General features: G+C 40.9%; 1 long non-coding RNA gene and 1 pseudogene across 6 annotated transcripts in view; one reads left to right on the top strand and one right to left on the bottom strand.

Annotated features, from left to right (window-relative positions):
• The window catches only part of LOC128578326 (uncharacterized), a 106644-nt gene that overhangs the window by 2825 nt on the left and 78838 nt on the right, over positions 1–24981 (top strand). The window contains exon 1 of one of the 6 annotated variants that reach the window (XR_008377700.1): positions 3300–3773. The exons of the other annotated variants lie outside the window; for them this stretch is intronic. This is a non-coding gene — a long non-coding RNA (uncharacterized LOC128578326). Of the gene's footprint in view, positions 1–3299; positions 3774–24981 lie in introns of those variants that run through there. 6 annotated transcript variants of the gene reach the window in all.
• Positions 22703–23771, bottom strand: LOC128578325 (1-acyl-sn-glycerol-3-phosphate acyltransferase epsilon-like; annotated as a pseudogene).

Genomic DNA, 24981 nt, shown 5'->3' with positions numbered 1-24981 from the left:
AGCCGCGAGGGTTCGGGTGTCTGGTGGGTATCGCGGGATATCAGCAGAACCACGCAGCGCGGCGTGGATCGGCTTGGGTGTTGCTGAGGATTTGCTGCTGCCTAAATTTTGTGCTCTGGCAAGTTAGGTAAAACCTCCACGTTTATCCCCTCTGGTCTTCCCCATCAGTACTCCCTGGCAGCATTTTTTTTGTAGCCAGAGTGTGGCGGCAGCAGTGGGTGGGTTCAGTTGGTGTGCCCACCTGTCGATTATTTCTGCACAAGTCTCCCCACCCACATGTAGAGAAAAAGATCTACTTGCTAAATAAGTTTTGATTAAGTGGTTATTAAACTGCAAGGATACCCTACCCAAAGAGGCTGGGCTCCCCAGAGTTTTCCCCTAAATAAAGAACAGTTTCTTTCCTTTAATGAATTTCTTACCTAAAAGAAATACAGCTGTATTTTTCCACATATGCATTCAACAACATAGCAGGACAAGTTCCTAAATTTTCAAGAGCTTTTGCATTTTTATCTTTCTACTGTTCTGTGAAATAGGATCTGTGTGATTTTTTGTTTTACTTCCTTATGAGTGACTGGGGCATATTTTTGTATATTTTGGGATCCTTGTGTGTTTCTCTATGGACTGTGAATGTCTATTTCTGTTGGGGTGGAAGGAGTAGAATATACACACACTGAGTCTTAGCTCTGGGTCGAACATCCTCAGGAGACTGTTGGCATTCAGAGCAATACAGAATTGCAACACATTTCCAGAGCTGGGCCATTGAGCTGGGTCCTTGAGGGGGGGCTTGGATCTCCCCTTCTCCAGGCTCCTGGGAGATACAGGAACTGTGGCCCTTCAGCCACGTGGCAGGCACCCAGTGCTGCTTGCATGAGCACTCCTTGATCTTAGTGATGCTATCACACCATCGTGGTCCATATGCATGGATTCCTGCATTAGTGGACCCAGCTCTATGCAGAGTGCACACAAACTTCTTACTGGATGCCAGGATGATAGGCATATTGAAGCCAAGTGCTTGGGCACTGGCTTCGGGATCATGTTTCCCACCAAGGCCTGACTGTCCCAAAAAAAATTTACATGAGGCTGTCTTAGTAGGAGAGGGGCCTCAGGAGGTCCAGACTTGCCTTCCACCTCTATATCTGCCATGTACTTCAGGTGGGGCACGTCCACCTCCAGAAATTTGGCCTTAGTACTATCCTGTCAACAGGCACTCACCCAAGTACCAGCCTCTTCTTGAGTCTGTAGGCCTAAGATGCAGGAGAGTGTCTGTGAACCCTTAGGTACCGTCCCATTTATTTCAGACTATTTACTGGGGTCAAGGGCCTCTAGAATCAGGAAGTAGAAATGAAAAAGTAGAGGTCAAATGAGATTAGACCAGCTGTCTCTGCTAGCAGGCAGTTACCTAAAGTTAGGATTCTATGCTCACACAAACTGGGAGGCAGAGAACATATCCTTCTTGATGATTACATTTCTTTTTGTGTGTATCATTCCAGATTTATTTCTGTGCACATACATCTGTAAAGATAATTTTACCAAAAAAAAAGCACATACAAGAATACCACCTATAATGGTGGTATTTTTTATACCATCATGTATACCAACTACAATTTAAATCTGTATTCTTATTTTAAGTCCAAATAGGTGTGAATCATTGAGGCAGTTTAGCCTTCCATGGTGGCTACACCAAATTTTATTCAATTCCTTGTCATTGCACTCTTTGTTTTATTTGTATTTAGACCCTGTAAACAGTGCCTCAAGTAACAACTTTGTGTCTTCCTTTGTACCTCTATTTCTATTGTTATTTTTTCCTTCAAATAAAGTCCTTGAAATAGAATTTAAGGTATAAAGGATCATTAACATTTTTTAGAATTTTGAGATGCCTTTAAGGTATAACTGTTACATCCTCTTCCTCACAAATATCTCTTTATAGCCAGTACCCAAACTATACCTCTCAGCACAGGTGAAGACAGACCGTCACCAGTCCATGCTTGTTGCCAGTCTGTCAGCCTTCAGGTACTTTAGGAGCTGAAGCATGGCTTGGAATTGAAATAGTCTCTTGGCACCACAGGGCAAATCTGAAATATCATTTCCTTGAGGGATGTTTTCACCAGAAATCCAGATGGGACAAGACTTCTGCCCTATCTGAGAATCATTTCTGGTTCGAAGACTATTTGAGTTTTAAACTAATGGAAATGTTTATCTTTCCTAGATCTCTATTTTGCTGAGGAATCTAGTTCTTCTAAAGGCTTTCACCTGGGCTCCCTGAAATCTCCTGCAATATCTCTTTCACAATTTCAGGCATGATTCCATCTTCTGTGTCTATTACAATTCAAATTGTGGAAAAAGAAGGTTGTGGTCTAGCATTTGTGGTCTAAATGAACTGGCTTCCAAAGAATCTGCTTGTGTCCTGAACTTGATCATCAGCCTGATGTTCTTTACCACAGTAAATATGCCTTGTGTTATTGAGTCTGAACAGACACAAAACATTGCAGTAGGGTGGTTGAGCTCTGGCGGAATCTAAAAGATGATGATGAAGAGGGTCAGGGTGGTACCAATGCCACCCTGGGAAGATAGACAACTTAATGTAACACTTCTCCTTTGTAAGTGGTGGCATCACCAGTTACTTTCATTTTCCTCTATACCAGTGGTTCTCAACCTTCCTAATGCCGTAATGTATTTTCATTATGAAAAAGGGGTCCTGACCCACAGGGTGAGAACCGTTGCTCTATACACTATTATTTAGCTGGAGAGGTGTGTCTTTTAAACAAGAGGTAAATCAAGGCATTGGTCAGACAGGGAAAACCGGTGAGTAACTGGAGCACTTTGGAAATGAGCACACCAGTACCAGGTAGGTCGTCGGACCCCCTGCAGCAGCCCTAGAAGGCCAAACAAGAAGCACTAACTACCAGCAAACGTTTTGTTTAGCAAAATGCAGAATGAGATAGGACACTGGCAATGTTTGGTATAGGGAACTCGCCTGTTATCTGGGGGTGGGAGCAATTAAGCCTTTTGAAAACCACGGTCATATGAACGAGAAAAATATTCTTTTTTTTTTTAAGAGACAGAGTTTCATTTTGTCCCCTGGTAGAGTGCTGAGGGGTCACAGCTCCCAGCAACCTCCAGCTCTTGAGCTTAGGCGAGTCTCATGCCTCAGCCTCCCAAGTAGCTGGGAAAACAGGCGCCCACCACACCGGGCTATTTTTTTTTTTTTTGGTTGTTGCGGTTTGGCCCGGGTGGGCTCAAACCCGAACTTACCGCCCTTACTCACTGAGCCACAGGCGCTGCCAGAGAAAAATATTCTTTGATAGTGTGTTTATTATTCTTTCACCTCTAGATACTTTTCAGAATGTCAAGCGAAAAATTTTTCTTTTTTATTGTTCTATCTCAGTCATCCTTTGCCCTCTTGACAACTGTGACCCTACCCTAAGGGAAACAAATAGATTGTCCTGGACAACTGGCAAGATGAGTGGTTTTCCACGGGACTTTCTGAAGCCTACTTTCTCTCTGCCCCTTCAAGCCTCTCCAACTCTCCTAGCACATCACGCTTCTTCCCTAGGTGGGCCCACACCGCTGACCACAGTTTCTCAGCACTTCCCTTTCCCTTCAGCCTGGACCCCTACCAGGGAATAGACAATCATGGTGGTCACAGAGGTGGCTGCATACCCTGGGCCAAGCCTGCATCCCATTACTGCAGTGGGTGCATCGGTGTCCATCCCTCCCTAATGTCCGAATTGGATCTGGTCAGACATTTCTTTCTGGTGCGTGTCCTCAGCCAGGTGGGTCTACTGCGCTTTGCTTTTTTTTTTTTTTTTCATCCTGGCTATTGCTGATTATTTGCCACTGCCTAAATTTTGTGCTTTGGCAAATAAGTCCACGTTTATCCCCTCTGGCCTTCCCCATTGGTAGGCCTGGCAGCATTTTTTTGTAGCCGGAGTGTGGCGGCAGCAGTGGGTGGGATCAGTTGGTGTGCCCACCTGTCGATTATTTCTGCACAGGTGGGGATCTCCCCACTCACATGTAGAAACAAGGATCTACCTGCTGGGTAGGTTTCGATTAAGTGGTTATTAAACTGCAAGGATACCCTACCCAAAGGGGCTGGGCTCCCCTAACTTTACCCCTAAATAAAGCACAATTTCTTTCCTTTATTTCTTACCTAAAAGAAATACAGCTACATTTTTCCACATATGCATTCAACAACATAGCAAGACAAGTTTCTAAGTTTGTTTTTGTAAGAGAAAGTCTCACTTTATTGCCCTCGGTAGAGTGCTATGATGTCAACAGCTCACAGCAACCTCCAACTCCTGGGCTTAGGTGATTCTCTTGCCTCAGCCTCCCGAATAGCTGGGACTACAGGCGCCCGCCAGAACACCCAGCTATTTTTTTGTTGCAGTTCAGCCGGGCCAGGCTCGAACTCGCCACCCTTGGTACATGGGGCCGGTACCCTACCCACTGAGCCACAGGCACAGCCCTACGTTCCTAAATTTTCAAGAGCTTTTGAATTTTTATCTTTCTACTGTTTGGTGAAATCTTAGAATGGGTACAGGCGATTGCACTAATGTACACAGCTATGATTTAACAATAAAAAAAAAAGAAATAGGAAGTGTATGATTTTTGATTTCCCTTCTTGTGCCTCCCCTAGGGGGGAAAACACCACCAACACAGAATCCCAGTACTTCACCTTCCCTTCAGTCCTCACCCCCTCCAGGGAATAGGAGACTGTGGTTAGAGTGGGATATGTGATTGTCTACCCTGTGCCACTCAGGAATCCCATTCTCTCAGGGTGTATCCCCCATCCCAGCACCCACATTGGAGCAAAGCAGAGCTCAAGAAAAACATCATCTTTAAGATTTTGCTTTGTAACCCAGATATACATAGTTTTAGTCTTTGGAGGAGAGTGATGACATGGAGGGAACCTGCAATGGAGATCATGACACTATTATTAATTAGGCCAGGCAAACTGCCATTTCTAGTTCTGAAAAATGTTCTCAATTATTTAGATTTAGAGAATCATGGTTCTAAGAGAGTATAAAAACTGTATAATATCCTCAACATATGTATTCACTATAATCTCATATTTATGTGTTTTCTTGGTTGTGTCTATTTATAAAGCATAAAAAATACCCAAAATATTTGAGTATTAAATCACTTTACCTAGCATAGCATTTTAGAAGTATTAATTTACTTGAAGAGATGTAGATTATAGCAAATTATGTAAAGCATGTGTATCCAGTGTTATATAGTTTGGTCCTTGGGGAATCTTTATATCATGTAGCTTTTAGGGTATAGCTGTGAAAACCATCAGAACTCTTCACTGAAGCTAGTATATTCCAGGAAAAGTGTATAGTTGAGGGTGTGGCCACAGCCGAGAGGGCAGGGCAATTGGTGGTGGGCGTGGCCAAGTCCTGCCTTTGTGAAAAGAAGGCTCTCCTTAGGATGCCTGGGGCAGACCAAACCAGTAGGGTAAGGCCGCGGGATTAAACTCTTGGGAGATGTTGGCCAATGTTGATGGGTGCCTGTTTTAGTGCAAAGGTCATAGACCAAGAAGCCCTGATTCCCTCGAAGGCAATGTGAGGAAAGATAGTGCTTTCTTAGATCCTTGAGCCAGGATAAAGAATCGGAATGATGAGGTGACAGAGTGAGAACTCCTGGCCCCTAGCCCAGAGTTCTTCTCACTAAATCATGTCAAGAAAAATGCTTCAAAAATGGAAAAGATCCAGAGAAATTATGGAAGAAAATGGATAAACTATAAAAGCAATATTATTTTATCTGGAAAAAATGGAGATGGAAAGAGTGTATGATCTAACCATGTAAATCATGAAGAATAATGGGAATATTAAAATAAGGAATGCTTTGAAATTTGTAATAAGGAACAGAGAAATAAGAGTAAGCAGACAGCTATCTTACAAACCCCAAGAGATGGTATGAACTCAGTATTTTAAGAAGAATTCAATAAATATTTAGATATATACTTTGGTGATTTTTTTTATTAGATGTTAGATGCTTGAGCAATGTCCAGAATCTTTCAAAGTATACTTATCGGCTCCATGCCTGTGGCTCAAGTGACCGAGACACCAGCCACATACACCTGAGCTGGTGAATTCAAATCCAGCCCAGGCCCACCAAACAACAATGACGGCTGCAACCAAAAAATATCCAGGTGTTATGGCAGGCGCCTGTAGTCCCAGCTACTTGGGAGGTGGAGGCAGGAGAATCACTTGAACCCAGGAGTTGGAGGTTGCTGTGAGCTGTGATGGCACAGCACTCTACCCAGGGCGACAGCTTCAGGCTCTGTCCCCCCATAAAGAAAAAAGTATACTTATCATAAGTATAGCATTGCTTTACCGAAGTTATTAGGCATTTCTAGACACCTTTGTGATATAATTTAAGACACCTCTAACTACTAACCTCATCTATTTCTTAACTTATGGAAAGTGAAATTATTGGAATACTGCATGTATTTCTGGAATAGTCGGCAAGAAAGAAGCATGGATGAAAGAAGAATGCCTTTTGATATTTAGCTTGGAGTCTCCAAATTAGACAGTGTTGGATTGTTCTTCTATATTTCTAAAAGTCATAGAAATAGAAATAAGAAGGGCTTAATAATTGGTATACATTATGTACCAGGCACTGTACTAAATGATTTTTTTTCACATATACATGTGTTCATTAGGCTTCCACTTTTTGCCTTCAAAAAATTAGAAAGGCACTGGGAGACAAGATGGCGGACTGAAGCCAGCTTTCAACAAAGGCTCCCGTCCAGAAGGAGAGTTAAGGGACAGGAATTTAGTAAGTATCCTGGTGGACTTGAGGCCCACCAAGAGAGAAGGCTGAAGAACGCACATCAACACCGCTGAGGCAAGTTGTGATCACAAGGACGCAAACAAAAGGTACAAAATCCACCACCAAGCGGACGGGAGTCCCCCTCCCCCAAGAGACCGGCTCTAGAGCCCCACAATTGGACAAACGGGCAGAAATTAAAGGCCCTCCCACTACACTCCACCGGAGAGACCTTCTAAAAACTGGACCTACCTCCCCTACTGGGGTACCGTGGCATTCTCCTGCCGGACATAGGGCTGAATAAAACTTTGGGAATCCTTTGCCGGCAACCCTGAATCCCCGGCGCTCCCCTCCCGCCCACTGAGGTCTGGAGGCCTGTCCCCCAGGACTTCGGATCCTTGGGTGATTTCTCAAGGGGAGTGGACAGTCCCCGAGTTGCGACTGGTCAGCATTGACTCTGAGGCGCGCCGAGTGAGGAGAGGGCACCGGGCTGAGGGGGAGTCACACCTCGCGGCACTTCCCTGCGGTGCAGTGCAGCAACCCTCCCCAGGCATACGGGGCCCAAGACTGAGTCAGACTCTGGCCTCCCCGCTGAGAACTGAGAACCCCTACTCTCACTTGGGGTCTGAGGGCCTATCCCCCAGGAGTTCGGCTCCTTGGGTGATTTCTCGAGAGGAGTGCACAGTGCCTGAGCTGCGTCAGGTCAGCGCTGACTCTGGGACACGTGAGCGAGGAGAGGGCACTCTGCTGAGGGGAAATCAAGCCTTGGCGGCACTTCCCTGCGGTGCAGTGCAGGAGCCCCCCCCGGACCGTAGTATTGCGTGAAACTGAATGAAACTCTAGCTTCCCCCCGCCCCACTCCCAATCGGGGTCTGGGGGCCCATCCCCCAAGAGTTCTGATTCTTGGGGGATCTCTTAAGGGGTGTGGACCCAGCACAAACTGCGGCCGCTCAGTGCTGACTCTGGGGCGCGGGACAGAGGAGAAAAGGGTCGCCTGAGTGCCCACACCAGAGCAGCAGTTCCCTGGAGGTAGATCAACAGCCGTTTTTTCTTTAATGGCAGAACGCTCACTTCTGGATATTCTGAGGCCACACCCCCTGTCTCCCTGGGCAACCAGAGGAGGCCACCGGTGACACAGCTCACAAACCCGGAAACCTCCAGGGAGGGGCCGACCCAGAGAGGTGTTCAGACGCAATTCTCCAGCAGCAAAGACGTTTGAACTCAAAACAGCCCGTCTCCTGTAGGCGACGACAGGAACAGAGACAGAACCTCACAAAGTTGTCTGTTCTGTTCTGTTCTGTTAGCAGCATGCATCAGGGACGGGGCTAAGCCTGAGTGAACACCTCCTTCCCATCACCTGCATCAAACACTCAAAGATGTCAGGCCCCATCTCCTCCTGCTAGATAGCGGCAGTCTGCGGGGGCCTGGCAGACTTCCTTGCGATTCAGGCAGGTGCAAACCCCTGGAGTGTCTGTTCACTGCAGGCAACTGGGTTAGCCATCTGCAGAGATACCAGTGACTGGGTCCGACGGAGGGGCAAAGTGGTGAAGGAGACGTCAACCTTCCCAGACTGCTCTGTTTGCTGGGTGGCTCCTCCTGACTCCACGCTGCACTGGGGTGAGCTGTGTCAGAGGACTCACCAGGCCCCTGTGATCCAGTTCCCAGAGACCTCTTGAACCCTTCCACCCGAGACAAGTGCCGATTGAGACAGTTGATTCGGACCTTTTGAACTGGGCTAATAGACTGAGGACTCTTCAGGCGTGCCCTGGGTGTGCGATTGTAGGAAGGTTTGATTCTCCTTTTCCAACTGGGGCCAGAGGTGGGCACGCGGGGTGACTTAATTGCTGATTTTTCCACACAGCTGAGACTTCAAGCCAGAGTAGAAGTTGCAATAGGATCGAACAGAAACCAGCTGAAAACAAGACAGAACCACTTTGCTCCACCAACCAGACAGGGCCCCAGTTTCTCAGGCCACAACACTGTACGGGCCCTCGATAAAACCCCAGGGGAAAAACCAAAGGGAGTAAACCATGGGGCGGAATCAGCGGAAAAACTCTGGTAACATGAATAACCAGAATAGATCAACCCCCCCAAGAAAAGATACGGCAGATGTGATTGAAGATCCCATTCATAAACAACTGGCTGAAATGTCAGAAGTCGAATTCAGAATTTGGTTTGCAGACAAGATTAATAAAATGGAATTAGGAATTCGAGGAGAAATTCAAAAATTGTCTCAAGAATTTAACGAATTTAAAGACAAAACCACCAAAGACTTAGACACACTGAAACAAGAACTTACAGCCCTCAAAGATATGAAAAATACAGTAGAATCCCTCAGTAACAGAATGGAGCAAGCAGAAGAAAGGATTTCTGACATTGAAGATAAAGTCTTCGAACGCTCCCAATCTCTCAAAGAGGAAGAGAAATGGAGAGCAAAAACGGATCACTCACTCAGAGAGCTCTCAGATAATTCGAAAAAAAACAACATAAGGGTTATAGGAATTTCGGAGAACGATGAAGTGGCTGCCAAGGACACAGAGGCCCTTCTACATGAAATTATGAAAGAAAATTTTCCAGACATGCCTAGAGAATCTGAAATTCAGATAGCAGACAGCTTCAGAACCCCAGCACGATTCAACCCCAATAAGCCATCTCCCAGACATATCATAATTAGCTTCACTAAAGTTAACATGAAAGAGAAGATTCTCAAAGCAACCCGGCGAAAGAAAACTATAACGTACAAAGGTAAGAATATTAGAATAACTGCAGATCTCTCTGCTGAAACTTTTCAAGCAAGAAGAGGCTGCTCATCAACTTTTAATCTCCTAAAGCAAAAAAACTTTCAACCCAGGATCTTATATCCAGCTAAACTGAGTTTCATCTATGATGGAGAAATTAAATACTTCAATGACATTCATATGTTGAAAAAATTTGCCATAAGTAAACCAGCTCTTCAGGATGTTCTCAGACCTATCCTCCACAATGACCAACCCAATCCTATACCACAAAAGTAAACTCACTCAGAATCTTCGGATCAAACTCCAACTTCCACACTGGCGAAAGGATTAAAAATGTCCACTGGACCTTTGAAAAACTCGATACCCAAAATTCCACCAGACTTATCAATACTCTCCATCAATGTGAATGGCTTAAACTGTCCTCGAAAGAGGCATAGGTTAGCTGACTGGATACAAAAACTCAAGCCAGATATTTGTTGCATACAAGAGTCACATCTCAACTTAAAAGACAAATACAGACTCAGGGTGAAAGGATGGTCATCCATATTTCAGGCAAATGGTAATCAGAAAAAAGCAGGTGTTGCAATTTTATTTGCAGATACAGTAAGCTTTAAACCATCAAAAGTAAGGAAGGACAAGAATGGTCACTTCATATTTGTTAAGGGTAATACTCAATATGACGAGATCTCAATTATTAATATCTATGCACCCAACCAGAATGCACCTCAATTTATAAGAGAAACTCTAACAGACATGAGTAACTTGATTTCCTCCAGCTCCATAATCGTTGGAGATTTCAACACTCCCTTGGCACTGTTGGATCGATCCTCCAGAAAGAAGCTGAGCAAAGAAATCTTAGATTTAAACCTAACCATCCAATATTTAGATTTAGCAGACAACTACAGAACATTTCATCCCAACAAAACTGAATACACATACTTCTCATCAGCCCACGGAACTTACTCCAAAATTGATCACATTTTAGGTCACAAGTCTAACCTCAGTAAATTTAAAGGAATAGAAATTATTCCATGCATCTTCTCGGACCATCATGGAATAAAACTTGAATTGAGTAACAACAGGAATCTGCATACCCATACAAAAACATGGAAGTTAAATAACCTTATGCTGAATGATAGCTGGGTCAGAGATGAGATGAAGAAAGAAATCGCCAATTTTTTGGAACAAAATGACAATGAAGACACAAACTATCAGAACCTCTGGGACACTGCAAAGGCAGTTCTAAGAGGGAAATTTATAGCACTGCAAGCCTTCCTCAAGAGAACGGAAAGAGAGGAAGTTAACAACTTAATGGGACATCTCACGCAACTGGAAAAGGAAGAACATTCCAACCCCAAACCCAGTAGAAGAAAAGAAATAACCAAAATTAGAGCAGAATTCAATGAAATTGAAAACAAAAGAATAATACAACAGATCAATAAATCAAAAAGCTGGTTTTTTGAAAGGTCAATAAAATAGATAAACCTCTGGCCAACCTAATCAGGAAAAAAAGAGTAAAATCTCTAATATCATCAATCAGAAACAACAAAGACGAAATAACCACAGACTCATCAGAAATCCAAAAAATCCTTAATGAATATTACAAGAAACTTTATTCTCAGAAATATGAAAATCTGAAGGAAATAGACCGATACTTGGAAGCACGCCACCTTCCAAGACTTAACCAGAATCAAGTGGAAATGTTGAACAGACCCATATCAAGTTCAGAAATAGCATCAACTATACAAAACCTCCCTAAAAAGAAAAGCCCGGGACCAGATGGTTTCACGTCAGAATTCTACCAAACCTTTAAAGAGGAATTAGTACCTATATTACTCAACCTGTTCCAAAATGTAGAAAAAGAAGGAAGACTACCCAACACGTTCTATGAAGCAAACATCACCCTGATCCCCAAACCAGGAAAAGACCCAACAAGAAAAGAAAATTATAGACCAATATCACTAATGAATATAGATGCAAAAATATTCAACAAGATCCTAACAAACAGAATCCAGCAACACATCAAACAAATTATACATCATGACCAAGTTGGTTTTATCCCAGGGTGTCAAGGCTTTTTCAATATAGGTAAATCTATAAATGTAATTCAGCACATAAACAAATTAAAAAACAAAGACCATATGATTCTCTCAATTGATGCAGAAAAAGCTTTTGATAATATCCAGCATCCCTTCATGATCAGAACACTCAAGAAAATTGGTCTAGAAGGGACTTTTCTTAAACTGATAGAGGCTATCTACAGCAAACCCACAGCCAATATCATATTGAATGGAGTTAAATTGGAATCATTTCCACTCAGATCAGGAACCAGACAAGGCTGCCCATTGTCTCCATTGCTTTTCAACATTGTAATGGAAGTTTTAGCCACCGCAATTAGGGAAGAAAAGGCGATCAAGGGTATCCATATAGGGTCAGAAGAGATCAAACTCTCGCTCTTCGCAGATGATATGATTGTGTATCTGGAAAACACTAGGGACTCTACTACAAAACTCCTAGAAGTGATCAAGGAATACAGCAGCGTCTCAGGTTACAAAATCAACATTCATAAATCGGTAGCCTTTATATACACCAACAACAGTCAAATTGAAAAAGCAGTTAAGGACTCTATCCCATTCACAGTAGTGCCAAAGAAGATGAAATATTTGGGAATTTACCTAACAAAAGACGTGAAAGATCTCTATAAAGAGAACTATGAAACTCTAAGAAAAGAAATAGCCGAAAATGTTAACAAATGGAAAAACATACCATGCTCATGGCTAGGAAGAATCAACATTATCAAAATGTCCATACTACCCAAAGCAATACATAATTTCAACGCACTCCCTATTAAAGCTCCACTGTCATATTTTAAAGATCTTGAAAAAACATTACTTCGTTTTATATGGAATCAGAAAAAACCTCGAATAGCCAAGACATTACTCAGAAATAAAAACAAAACAGGAGGAATCACACTACCAGACCTCAGACTTTACTACAAATCGATAGTGATCAAAACAGCATGGTATTGGCACAAAAACAGAGAAGTAGATATCTGGAATAGAATAGAGAACCAAGAGATGAATCCAGCTACTTACCGTTATTTGATTTTTGACAAGCCAATTAAAAACATTCAGTGGGGAAAAGATTCCCTATTTAACAAATGGTGCTGGGTGAACTGGCTGGCAACCTGCAGAAGACTGAAATTGGACCCACACCTTTCACCATTAACTAAGATAGACTCTCATTGGATTAAAGATTTAAACTTAAGACATGAAACTATAAAAATACTAGAGGAGAATGCAGGGAAAACCCTTGAAGAAATTGGTCTGGGTGAGTATTTCATGAGGAGAACCCCCCGGGCAATTGAAGCAGCTTCAAAAATACACTACTGGGACTTGATCAAACTAAAAAGCTTCTGCACAGCTAAGAACACAGTAAGCAGAGCAAGCAGACAGCCCTCAGAATGGGAGAAGATATTTGCAGGGTATAACTCTGACAAAGGTTTAATAACCAGAATCCACAGAGAACTCAAACGCATCAGCAAGAAAAAAACAAGGGATCCCATCGCAGGCTGGGCAAGGGATTTGAAGAGAAACTTCTCTGAAGAAGACAGGCGCACGGCCTTCAGACATATGAAAAAATGCTCATCATCTTTAATCATCAGAGAAATGCAAATCAAAACTACTTTGAGATATCATCTAACTCCAATGAGACTAGCCTATATCACAAAATCTCAAGACCAGAGATGTTGGCGTGGATGCGGAGAAAAGGGAACACTTCTGCACTGCTGGTGGGAATGCAAATTAATACATTCCTTTTGGAGGGATATATGGAGAACACTCAGAGATCTAAAAATAGATCTGCCATTCAATCCTGTAATTCCTCTGCTGGGCATATACCCAGAAGACCAAAAATCACAACATAACAAAGATATTTGTACCAGAATGTTTATTGCAGCCCAATTCATAATTGCTAAGTCATGGAAAAAGCCGAAGTGCCCATCGATCCACGAATGGATTAATAAATTGTGGTATATGTATACCATGGAATACTATGCAGCCTTAAAGAAAGATGGAGACTTTACCTCTTTCATGTTTACATGGATGGAGCTGGAACATATTCTTCTTAGTAAAGTATCCCAAGAATGGAAGAAAAAATACCCAATGTACACAGCCCTACTATGAAACTAATTTGGGACTCTCACATGAAAGCTATAACCCAGTTACAACTTATCAATAGGGGGAAGTGGGAAAGGGGGGGGTGGGTAGAGGGAGGGGAATCGGTGGGATCACACCTGTGGTGCATATTACAGGGGTATTTGCGAAACTTGGTAAATGTAGAATATAAATGTTTTGGCACAGTAACTGAGATAACGCCGGAAAGGCTATGTTAACCACTGGGATAAAAATGTGTCAAATGGTTTATGAAGTGAGTGTATGATGCCCCATAATCATATCATTGTATACACTTATGATTTAATAAAAAAAATTAAAAAAAAAAAATAGATAAACCTCTGGCCAACCTAATCAGGAAAAAAAGAGTAAAATCTCTAATATCATCAATCAGAAACAACAAAGACGAAATAACCACAGACTCATCAGAAATCCAAAAAATCTTTAATGAATATTACAAGAAACTTTATTCTCAGAAATATGAAAATCTGAAGGAAATAGACCGATACTTGGAAGCACGCCACCTTCCAAGACTTAACCAGAATCAAGTGGAAATGTTGAACAGACCCATATCAAGTTCAGAAATAGCATCAACTATACAAAACCTCCCTAAAAAGAAAAGCCCGGGACCAGTTGGTTTCACGTCAGAATTCTACCAAACCTTTAAAGAGGAATTAGTACCTATATTACTCAACCTGTTCCAAAATGTAGAAAAAGAAGGAAGACTACCCAACACGTTCTATGAAGCAAACATCACCCTGATCCCCAAACCAGGAAAAGACCCAACAAGAAAAGAAAATTATAGACCAATATCACTAATAAATATAGATGCAAAAATATTCAACAAGATCCTAACAAACAGAATCCAACAACACATCAAACAAATTATACATCATGACCAAGTCGGTTTTATCCCAGGGTCTCAAGGCTGGTTCAATATACGTAAATCTATAAATGTAATTCAGCACATAAACAAATTAAAAAACAAAGACCATATGATTCTCTCAATTGATGCAGAAAAAGCTTTTGATAATATCCAGCATCCCTTCATGATCAGAACACTCAAGAAAATTGGTCTAGAAGGGACTTTTCTTAAACTGATAGAGGCTATCTACAGCAAACCCACAGCCAATATCATATTGAATGGAGTTAAATTGGAATCATTTCCACTCAGATCAGGAACCAGACAAGGCTGCCCATTGTCTCCATTGCTTTTCAACATTGTAATGGAAGTTTTAGCCACCGCAATTAGGGAAGAAAAGGCGATCAAGGGTATCCATATAGGGTCAGAAGAGATCAAACTCTCGCTCTTCGCAGATGATATGATTGTGTATCTGGAAAACACTAGGGACTCTACTACAAAACTCCTAGAAGTGATCAAGGAATACAGCAGCGTCTCAGGTTACAAAATCAACATTCATAAATCGGTAGCCTTTATATACACCAACAACAGTCAAATTGAAAAAGCAGTTAAGGACTCTATCCCATTCACAGTAGTGCCAAAGAAGATGAAATATTTGGGAATTTACCTAACAAAAGACGTGAAAGATCTCTATAAAGAGAACTATGAAACTCTAAGAAAAGAAATAGCTGAAAATGTTAACAAATGGAAAAACATACCATGCTCATGGCTAGGAAGAATCAACATTATCAAAATGTCCATACTACCCAAAGCAATATATAATTTCAACGCACTCCCTATTAAAGCTCCACTGTCATATTTTAAAGATCTTGAAAAAACATTACTTCGTTTTATATGGAATCAGAAAAAACCTCGAATAGCCAAGACATTACTCAGAAATAAAAACAAAACAGGAGGAATCACACTACCAGACCTCAGACTTTACTACAAATCGATAGTGATCAAAACAGCATGGTATTGGCACAAAAACAGAGAAGTAGATATCTGGAATAGAATAGAGAACCAAGAGATGAATCTAGCTACTTACCGCTATTTGATTTTTGACAAGCCAATTAAAAACATTCAGTGGGGAAAAGATTCCCTATTTAACAAATGGTGCTGGGTGAACTGGCTGGCAACCTGCAGAAGACTGAAATTGGACCCACACCTTTCACCATTAACTAAGATAGACTCTCATTGGATTAAAGATTTAAACTTAAGACATGAAACTATAAAAATACTAGAGGAGAATGCAGGGAAAACCCTTGAAGAAATTGGTCTGGGTGAGTATTTCATGAGGAGAACCCCCCGGGCAATTGAAGCAGCTTCAAAAATACACTACTGGGACTTGATCAAACTAAAAAGCTTCTGCACAGCTAAGAACACAGTAAGCAGAGCAAGCAGACAGCCCTCAGAATGGGAGAAGATATTTGCAGGGTATAACTCTGACAAAGGTTTAACAACCAGAATCCACAGAGAACTCAAACGCATCAGCAAGAAAAAAACAAGGGATCCCATCGCAGGCTGGGCAAGGGATTTGAAGAGAAACTTCTCTGAAGAAGACAGGCGCACGGCCTTCAGACATATGAAAAAATGCTCATCATCTTTAATCATCAGAGAAATGCAAATCAAAACTACTTTGAGATATCATCTAACTCCAATGAGACTAGCCTATATCACAAAATCTCAAGACCAGAGATGTTGGCGTGGATGCGGAGAAAAGGGAACACTTCTGCACTGCTGGTGGGAATGCAAATCAATACATTCCTTTTGGAAAGATATATGGAGAACACTCAGAGATCTAAAAATAGATCTGCCATTCAATCCTGTAATTCCTCTGCTGGGCATATACCCAGAAGACCAAAAATCACAACATAACAAAGATATTTGTACCAGAATGTTTATTGCAGCCCAATTCATAATAGCTAAGTCATGGAAAAAGCCGAAGTGCCCATCGATCCACGAATGGATTAATAAATTGTGGTATATGTATACCATGGAATACTATGCAGCCTTAAAGAAAGATGGAGACTTTACCTCTTTCATGTTTACATGGATGGAGCTGGAACATATTCTTCTTAGTAAAGTATCCCAAGAATGGAAGAAAAAATACCCAATGTACACAGCCCTACTATGAAACTAATTTGGGACTCTCACATGAAAGCTATAACCCAGCTACAACTTAACAATAGGGGGAAGTGGGAAGGGGGGGGTAGAGGGAGGGGAATCGGTGGGATCACACCTGTGGTGCATATTACAGGGGTATTTGCGAAACTTGGTAAATGTAGAATGTAAATGTTTTGGCACAGTAACTGAGATAACGCCGGAAAGGCTATGTTAACCACTGTGATAAAAATGTGTCAAATGGTATATGAAGTGAGTGTATGATGCCCCATAATCATATCATTGTATACAGTTATGATTTAATAAAAAAATTAAAAAAAAAAAGAAAGAAAGAAATTTAAAAAATAAATAAAAATAGTACTTAACACATAGGGTTGTTGCGAGATCAAATAAAATTAATACACATAAAAGCAATGACAAGAGTGACAGACACAGCAGGCATTCTGTAAATGGTATACATTGTTGTTAAAATTGTTTGCATTGCCTGCAAAAAAAAGGAAATGTGATACATTTTATATCCATCAAAATCCTTTTCTGATCTACAGCAATACACTTTGATATATTTCTGTGTAATTATATAATATGATCATGCATTCAAAAAAAAAAAAAATTAGAAAGGCTCAAAATTTAACAACAATAACAATGTTTAAGATAGGGACCAGAAACAAAAACCTTTTAAAGAACGAATGAAGACAAATACATTCAGAAAATAAATTAGACGATTGCTACAATGAAGTATTAAGCAATAATAATAATAGTAATGCAAAGAAAGTAACATTCACATTGTCAAATAAGAGTATGTCTATCATAGACTCAGTATGGAGTCATCAATTAACTTATTTTTCCAAAGTATCAATAGACAACTAATATTTATAAATAAAAATAAAAGATAATATCTATGACAAACCCACAGCTAATATTTTACTGAATGGAGTGAAACTGAAAGCTTTTCCTCTTAGAATTGGAACCAGACAAGGTTGTCCTCTGTCACCTTTACTATTCAACATAGTGCTGGAAGTTCTAGCCAATACAGTTAGGCAAGACAAGGAAATAAAGGGAATCGAAATGGGAGCAGAGGAGGTCAAACTCTCCCTCTTTGCTGACGACATGATCCTATACTTAGAGAATCCCAAAGACTCAACCACAAGACTCCTAAAAGTCATCAATAAAATAGAGTAATGTTTCAGGATATAAAATCAATGTCCACAAGTAAGTAACCTTTGTATACGCCAATAACAGTCAAGATGAGAAGCTAATTGAGGACACAACTCCCTTCACCATAGCTTCAAAGAAAATGAAATACCTAGGAATATACCTAATAAAGGAGGTGAAGGACCTCTATAAAGAAAATTATGAAATCCTCAGAAAGGAAATGGCAGAGGATATTAACAAATGAAAAAACATACCACGCTCGTGGATGGGAAGAATCAACATTGTTAAAATGTCTATACTTCCCAAAGCAATCTACCTATTCAATGCCATTCCTATCAAAATACCAACATAGTACTTTCAAGATTTGGAAAAAATGATTCTGCGTTTTGTATGGAACCAGAAAAAAAACCCCGTATAGCTAAGGCAGTTCTTAGTAATAAAAATAAAGCTGGGGGCATCAACATACCAGATTTTAGGCTAAACTACAAAGCCATAGTGGTCAAGACAGCATGGTACTGGCACAAAAACAGAGACATAGACACTTGGAATCGAATTGAACACCAAGAAATGAAACTAACATCTTACAACCACCTAATCTTCGATAAACCAAACAAGAACATACCTTGGGGGAAAGACTCCCTATTCAATAAATGGTGTTGGGAGAACTGGATATCCACATGTAAAAGACTGAAACTGGACCCACACCTTTCCCCACTCACAAAAATTGATTCAAGATGGATAAAGGACTTAAATTTAAGGCATGAAACAATAAAAATCCTCAAAGAAAGCATAGGAAAAACACTGGAAGATATTGGCCTGGGGGAAGACTTCATGAAGAAGACTGCCATGGCAATTGCAACAACAAAAATAAACAAATGGGACTTCATTAAACTGAAAAGCTTCTGTACAGCTAAGGAGACAACAACCAAAGCAAACAGACAGCCTACACAATGGGAAAGGATATTTGCATATTTTGAATCAGACAACAGCTTGATAACTGGGATCTATAGAGAACTCAAGTTAATCCACATGAAAAAAGCCAACAATCCCATGTATCAATGGGCAAGAGACATGAATAGAACCTTCTCTAAAGGAGACAGATGAATGGCTAACAGACATATGAAAAAATGTTCATCATCCCTATGTATTAGAGAAATGCAAATCAAAACCACCCTGAGATACCATCTAACTCCAGTGAGAATGGCCCACATCACAAAATCTCAAAACTGCAGATGCTGGCATGGATGTAGAGAGAAGGGAACACTTTTACACTGCTGGTGGGACTGCAAACTAGTACAACCTTTTTGGAAGGAAGTATGGAGAAACCTTAGAGCACTCAAGGTAGACCTCCCATTTGATCCTGCAATCCCATTACTGGACATCTACCCAGAAGGAAAAAAATCCTTTTATCATAAGGACACTTGTACTAGACTATTTATTGTAGCTCAATTTACAATCACCAAAATGTGGAAACAGTCTAAATGCCCACCAACCCAGGAGTGGATTAACAAGCTGTGGTATATGTATACCATGGAATACTATTCAGCCATTAAAAAAATGGAGACTTTACATCCTTTGTATTAACCTGGATGGAAGTGGAAGACATTATTCTTAGTAAAGCATCACAAGAATGGAGAAGCATGAATCCTATGTACTCAATTTTGATAGGACAATTAATGACAATTAAGGTCATGGTGGGAGTGGGGGAAGGGGAGAGCAGAGAGAAAGAAGGAGGAAGGGTTGGGGAAAGGAAGAGCAGAGAGAGGGAAGAAGGGAGGGGGGTGGGGCCTTGGTGTGTGCCACACCTTTTGGGGGCATGGCACGATTACAAGAGGGACTTTACCTAACAAATGCAGTCAGTGTAACCTGGCTTATTGTACCTTCAATGAATCCGCAACAATAAAAATAAAATAAAAGATAATTTCAAAAAACAGATTATACCAAATCTTATAGACAACAGAAAAAGAAGAAATACTTCAAAATCATTCTACTTAATCTGGGTACACCTAATATTAAAATTGGAAAAAATATATTATTATAAAGGGGAAATTACAAACATAATTCACTTATAAATGAGGATGCAGTATCCTGTATTGTAAACAACATATTAAGAAGTTGAAGTAAAAATTAATGTTTAAGTAACGTATTTTAGTCAAATTTGAATCCAGTTTATGTGAGAATTCGTCACTATTTTCTTTTTTATTTCCCTTACCCTCACCCCCTCCATCTTTCTCTGTCTGCTCACCCCTTTGATGTACTAAATGATTTTACATCATTGTCTCATTTCGTTATCTGCATTTTACAGATGCAGAATGTAAGACACAGAGAATGAATGTCCCAAATCATACACCTGCGTGGCTAAGTCTGTGTTCAAATTTAAGTCCACCTGACCTCAATACCATTAAAATATATGCTTTATCATGTCCTACTTATACTTCATTGTATAGGAAGTGAGAATGTGGTCTTCGGAATTAGTCTTGCCTGGGTTCAAATCCTGGCTTCTACAGTTACTACCCTGTTTCCCCAAAAATAAGACAGTGTCTTATTTTAAGGTGTGCTCCCAAAGATGTGCTAGGTCTTATTTTCAGGGGATGTCTTATCTTTCCTGTAAGTAGGTCTTATTTTCGGAGGATGTCTTATTTTCGGGAAAACAGGGTAGCTTGGATAAAGTACTCATCACTTGATGCCTCTGAAATAGTTACCTACCTTTGAGCATTTTAAGAATTGAGTTAGGGCAGTGCCTGTGGCTCAGTGAGTAGGGCGCTGGCCCCATATGCCAAGGGTGGTGGGTTCAAACCCAGCCCCGGCCAAACTGCAACAAAAAAATAGCTGGGCGTTGTGGCGGGCACCTGTAGTCCCAGATGCTCAGGAGGCTGAGAGAAGAGAATCGCGTAAGCCCAAGAGTTAGAGGTTGCTGTGAGCCGTGTGATGCCACGGCACTCTACCCGAGGGCAGTACAGTGAGACTCTGTCTCTACCAAAAAAAAAAAAAAAGAATTGAGTTAATTCAGGCCAGGCATGGTGGCTCACACCTGTAATCTTAGCACTCTAGGAGGCTGAGGTGGGTGGATTGCTTGAGCTCAGAGGTTTGAGACCAGCCTGAACCAGAGGGAGACCTCTTCTCTAAAAAAAAAAAAAAAAAAAAAAAGCCAGGCATTGTGACAGGCACCTGTAGTCCCAGCTACTTGGAGGTTGAGGCAAGAGAATTGCTTGAACCCAAGAGTTTGAGATTCCTATGAGCTATAATGCCATGGCACTCTACCAAGGATGACAAAGTGAAACTCTTACCACCAAAGAAAAAGAATTAATTCACTTTAATCACTTAACAACTGTGCCTGATGAATTTTACGTTTTCAGGAAGTGCTGATTGTTAATGTTTCTAAAAATATTATAATTGGGGGCAGCGCCTATGGCTCATGAAGTAGGGTACTGGCCCCATATACCAGAGGTGGCAGGTTCAAACCTGGCCCCGGCCAAAAACTGCAAAAAAAAAAAAAATTTATAATTGGGCCTGTAATCCTAGCACTCTGGGAAGCTGAGGTAGGAGGATCCCATGAGCTTAGAAGTTTGAGACCAGCCTTAGCAAGAGCAAGACATCATCTCTACTAAAAAAAGAGAGAGAGAGAGAGAGAGAGAACAAAATTAGGTGGGTGTTATGGAGGGCACGAGTAGTCCCAGCTACTTGGGAAGCTGAGGCAGGAAGATCTCTTGAACCCAGGTGTTTGAGGTTGCTGTGAGCTAGGCTGATGCCATGGCACTCTAGCTTGTGCAACAGAATGAGACTCTTGTCTCCAAAATATATATGAGATAGATAATAATTAATTGCAAGATATTATTTTATTTAAATTTACATTATCCTTTTCACTATTTGACATACTAAGGTTTTATGGTAAGCACAGATATGAAGTAGACTTTGTCTTTGTGCTTACTAAAGCAGGGGAGCCTTACTAAAATTTTAGAAAGCATTGAGATGATGGAAAAGATCCATGACCCAGGCCAGAGGATTTGCCTCTGGTTGTCTCTGTCACTGTCTATGATCCTATGCTTGAAATTTCTATTTCATAGAGAAGGTTGTTAGGATCAGACAAAGTAATAAATATGAATGCAATTTGAATTTCATATGCCATACAAATGTTAAGTATTTTAATAAGATTATGGAAGAAAGTTATAATGAATTTTTTAATTGTATATACACACATATTTGAAGAGCCAATCCAAGTGTGTGCCCCTACCTTCAGGTTAGAAGTAAAAAGGGTTTAAGTTTGCCTTATTAGCTGTGCCTTCATTATTTTGTTATGTAAATGTGACCTATTAAATATAAAATGATGCATAATTAAATTTTACTGCTTGAGTATAGACCAGATTACAGTAAGGATTTTTAGGAAAAACATACCTAATGTAAAGACTCTTAGCTTCTTTGTGGTTTTTGAATTATATGTGAGCCAGTGATCTATATCTACAAAGAACATAAGCATAAAGTTGTTTACCACTGTAATGTTAATTAAACAATAATTTCTTTAAAAATAGTGTATCAGGCTTGGCGCCTGTAGCACAGTGGTTATGGTGCCAGCCACATACACCAAGGCTAGAGGGTTCGAAACCGGCCTGGGCCAGCTAAACAACAATGACAACTACAACAAAAAATAGCCGGGCACTGTAGCAGGTACCAGTAGCCCCAGCTACTTGGGAGGTTGAGGCAAGAGAAACACTTAAGCCCAAGAGTTTGAGGTTGCTGTGAGCTGTGACACCATGGCACTCTGCCAAGGGTGACATAATAAGATTCTGTCTCAAAAGAAAAAAAAATAGTGCAGCATATCCTACTGCTTGGAGACAGCTCCCTATTCATGCTTTAATAATAACCCACAGGCAGCCCAGTGAGGTTCTGTATATCCCCATGTTTACATACAATTGCCTTCTAGTCTTGCTCATAAGCATGTCCACAACCAAATCAGTTGAGATCAATAAGATCAAAACTGATGGTAAAGTCTTCCTGATACTTAATTTGGAATTTTCCCAGGAAACTTGTTTCTTCTTTCTGGAGCTGGTTAATCAGAGAATTCTATAAACTTTTTATCTTTTATTTCAAAACATTCATGAAGCCATCTTCTCATATGTTCTTCCTTTTCTGGGACATCTTTTTTGTCTATATAATCAATGTGAATGAATTTATGGACATTCTTTGCAGAAAAATTCAGTCATGGTGGCTCAGTCATGGATTCTTTTCACTGCCTTTTATCATCTTTTCCTTCATAAATGACTGTAACATCAGAAATCACATCTAAGTAATTCTTTACAGAATCAAAAGCAACATAAATTGTCCTTATTTGCAGTGTCAGCACATACTGCAAGGCCTTGTTGAGCAGCAAATGCCTGACTAGCTGAAAGGAGTTTATTTGTCCTGGATTACACTTTGTACCTTCCGGGGAAATCACAAGATCTGTTAGTGTTTCTGCATTCACATAACTCTGGTGCTTGTTTCTCATTTCTTTTTAGTTAAATTTGACTCTTTGCTTAACATGGATTCCTTCATGCTGAAAAAAATAACACCCATACAATGGAAGATATTTTAACCCATCTTTCAGTACATAGTGTGCGTGACCAAGAGCATTCTCCCTAATAGCCAAGATACCAGCAACAATCCAGTCAGCTCTGCTTTGATAATTTGCTAAATATATCTCCATATAGCAGTATCTATACTCTAGTGTAGTTCTCAAAGAAGAAGAGCACCATTCTCTGGTAAATGCAGTAGAGCTGGTCATCTACCTCTGCCTCCTGCTAGAATCAGTTGGTCAGGAAGGTGGAGAGCAGCTTTAAGATGCCCCAGGCCTCCACATAGGTGGATTTCATGCCCCGGAGCACATGCTTGGGCAGCAGGTAGCACTTACGTGTGGAGCACTGGGGACAGCAGCATCTTTCTGGCTTGGTGTCCCAGGGCTCCACTTGCTTTCCACCTGTTCTCCCCATGTGGCTATGTGGGGCCCTAAGCCATGGCCAGATGGCAGCTCCTCTGGTTACCACTGAAATGCCCAGCTCACAGGCTGTTCCTGACCCCCAACCCCATGCATGGCCAGTGTGTCACTGGGAGCCCCCGGAGTGTGGGGGTGCAGTGGTTCACCACGGTGAGGGGACACAGTGGTTTACTGAGTCTCCATAGCTCAGTAGTCATACCCCATGACCTTCCTAAATGCTGCTTTTAAGTGTTGTTGTTTTGTTTTGTTTTTGAGACAGAGTCTCACTCTGTTGTCCCAGGCTAGACTGCCGTGCACCATAGCTTACAGCAACCTCAAACTCCTGGGGCTCAAGTGATCCTCTTCCCTCAGTCTCTGGGGTAGCTGGGACTACAGGCACCCACCACAATGCCCATCTACTTTTCTATTTTTAGTAGAGACAGGGTCTCCTCTTGCTCACGTTGATCTGGAACTCCTGAGCTCAAAGGATCTTCCCACCTTGGTCTTAAAGTGTTCTTTTTCATAAAATCATTTTCTAATGAACAAGACTAGGGGAATTTCAAGGGAGAGAGAGGATTTGTTATATGATAAACCATATGTAGTTTAGTCTTTATATTGAGAAACACTGGTTGGATTGTTTCAAAAGATGGTTGGCTATATTTTTTTTCCTCATGATAATAAATTTGTCGTAACTTAGTATAATGGACTTGCCCCTAGAGGAAGTGGTTAATAATTTTGAAATATTACAGTCTTGCCAAGGTTCTGATGATTCAAGCCACACTACTCATTATTAAGCAGTATACATTGAGCTTTTTGTTGCAAATACCTTGAAGGAAAAAGTAATTTTTAAATATACAGAAAGATAACTTCACTGTATATGTTGCATCCTGTGCCATCTCTTAATATTTGATTGAGATTTTAATTTATGTGAAACTTCTAAAGCAAAATCAGAGTTCCTCTTGAGGAAATGGTGAGTCCTTAGGATAGGAAAGATTCTCTGTAAATAGCGCCAAAGCATGACCATGTAGTAGAGAACACGCTTTGTGAAAAATGTTAAACTATCTGAAAAATGTACAAGGCATGAGGATGGGTCAAAACAAATGTTAATGCTTCTTGGGACACATTTCTTAGAAGGATTGCCAAGTGTGTAAATAATTGACTTTTGTTTGTGTT

The sequence above is a fragment of the Nycticebus coucang genome, chromosome X (genome assembly GCF_027406575.1).
Source record: "Nycticebus coucang isolate mNycCou1 chromosome X, mNycCou1.pri, whole genome shotgun sequence".
Lineage (NCBI taxonomy): Eukaryota > Metazoa > Chordata > Mammalia > Primates > Lorisidae > Nycticebus > Nycticebus coucang.
This window is presented reverse-complemented; position numbering and strand designations above follow the sequence as displayed.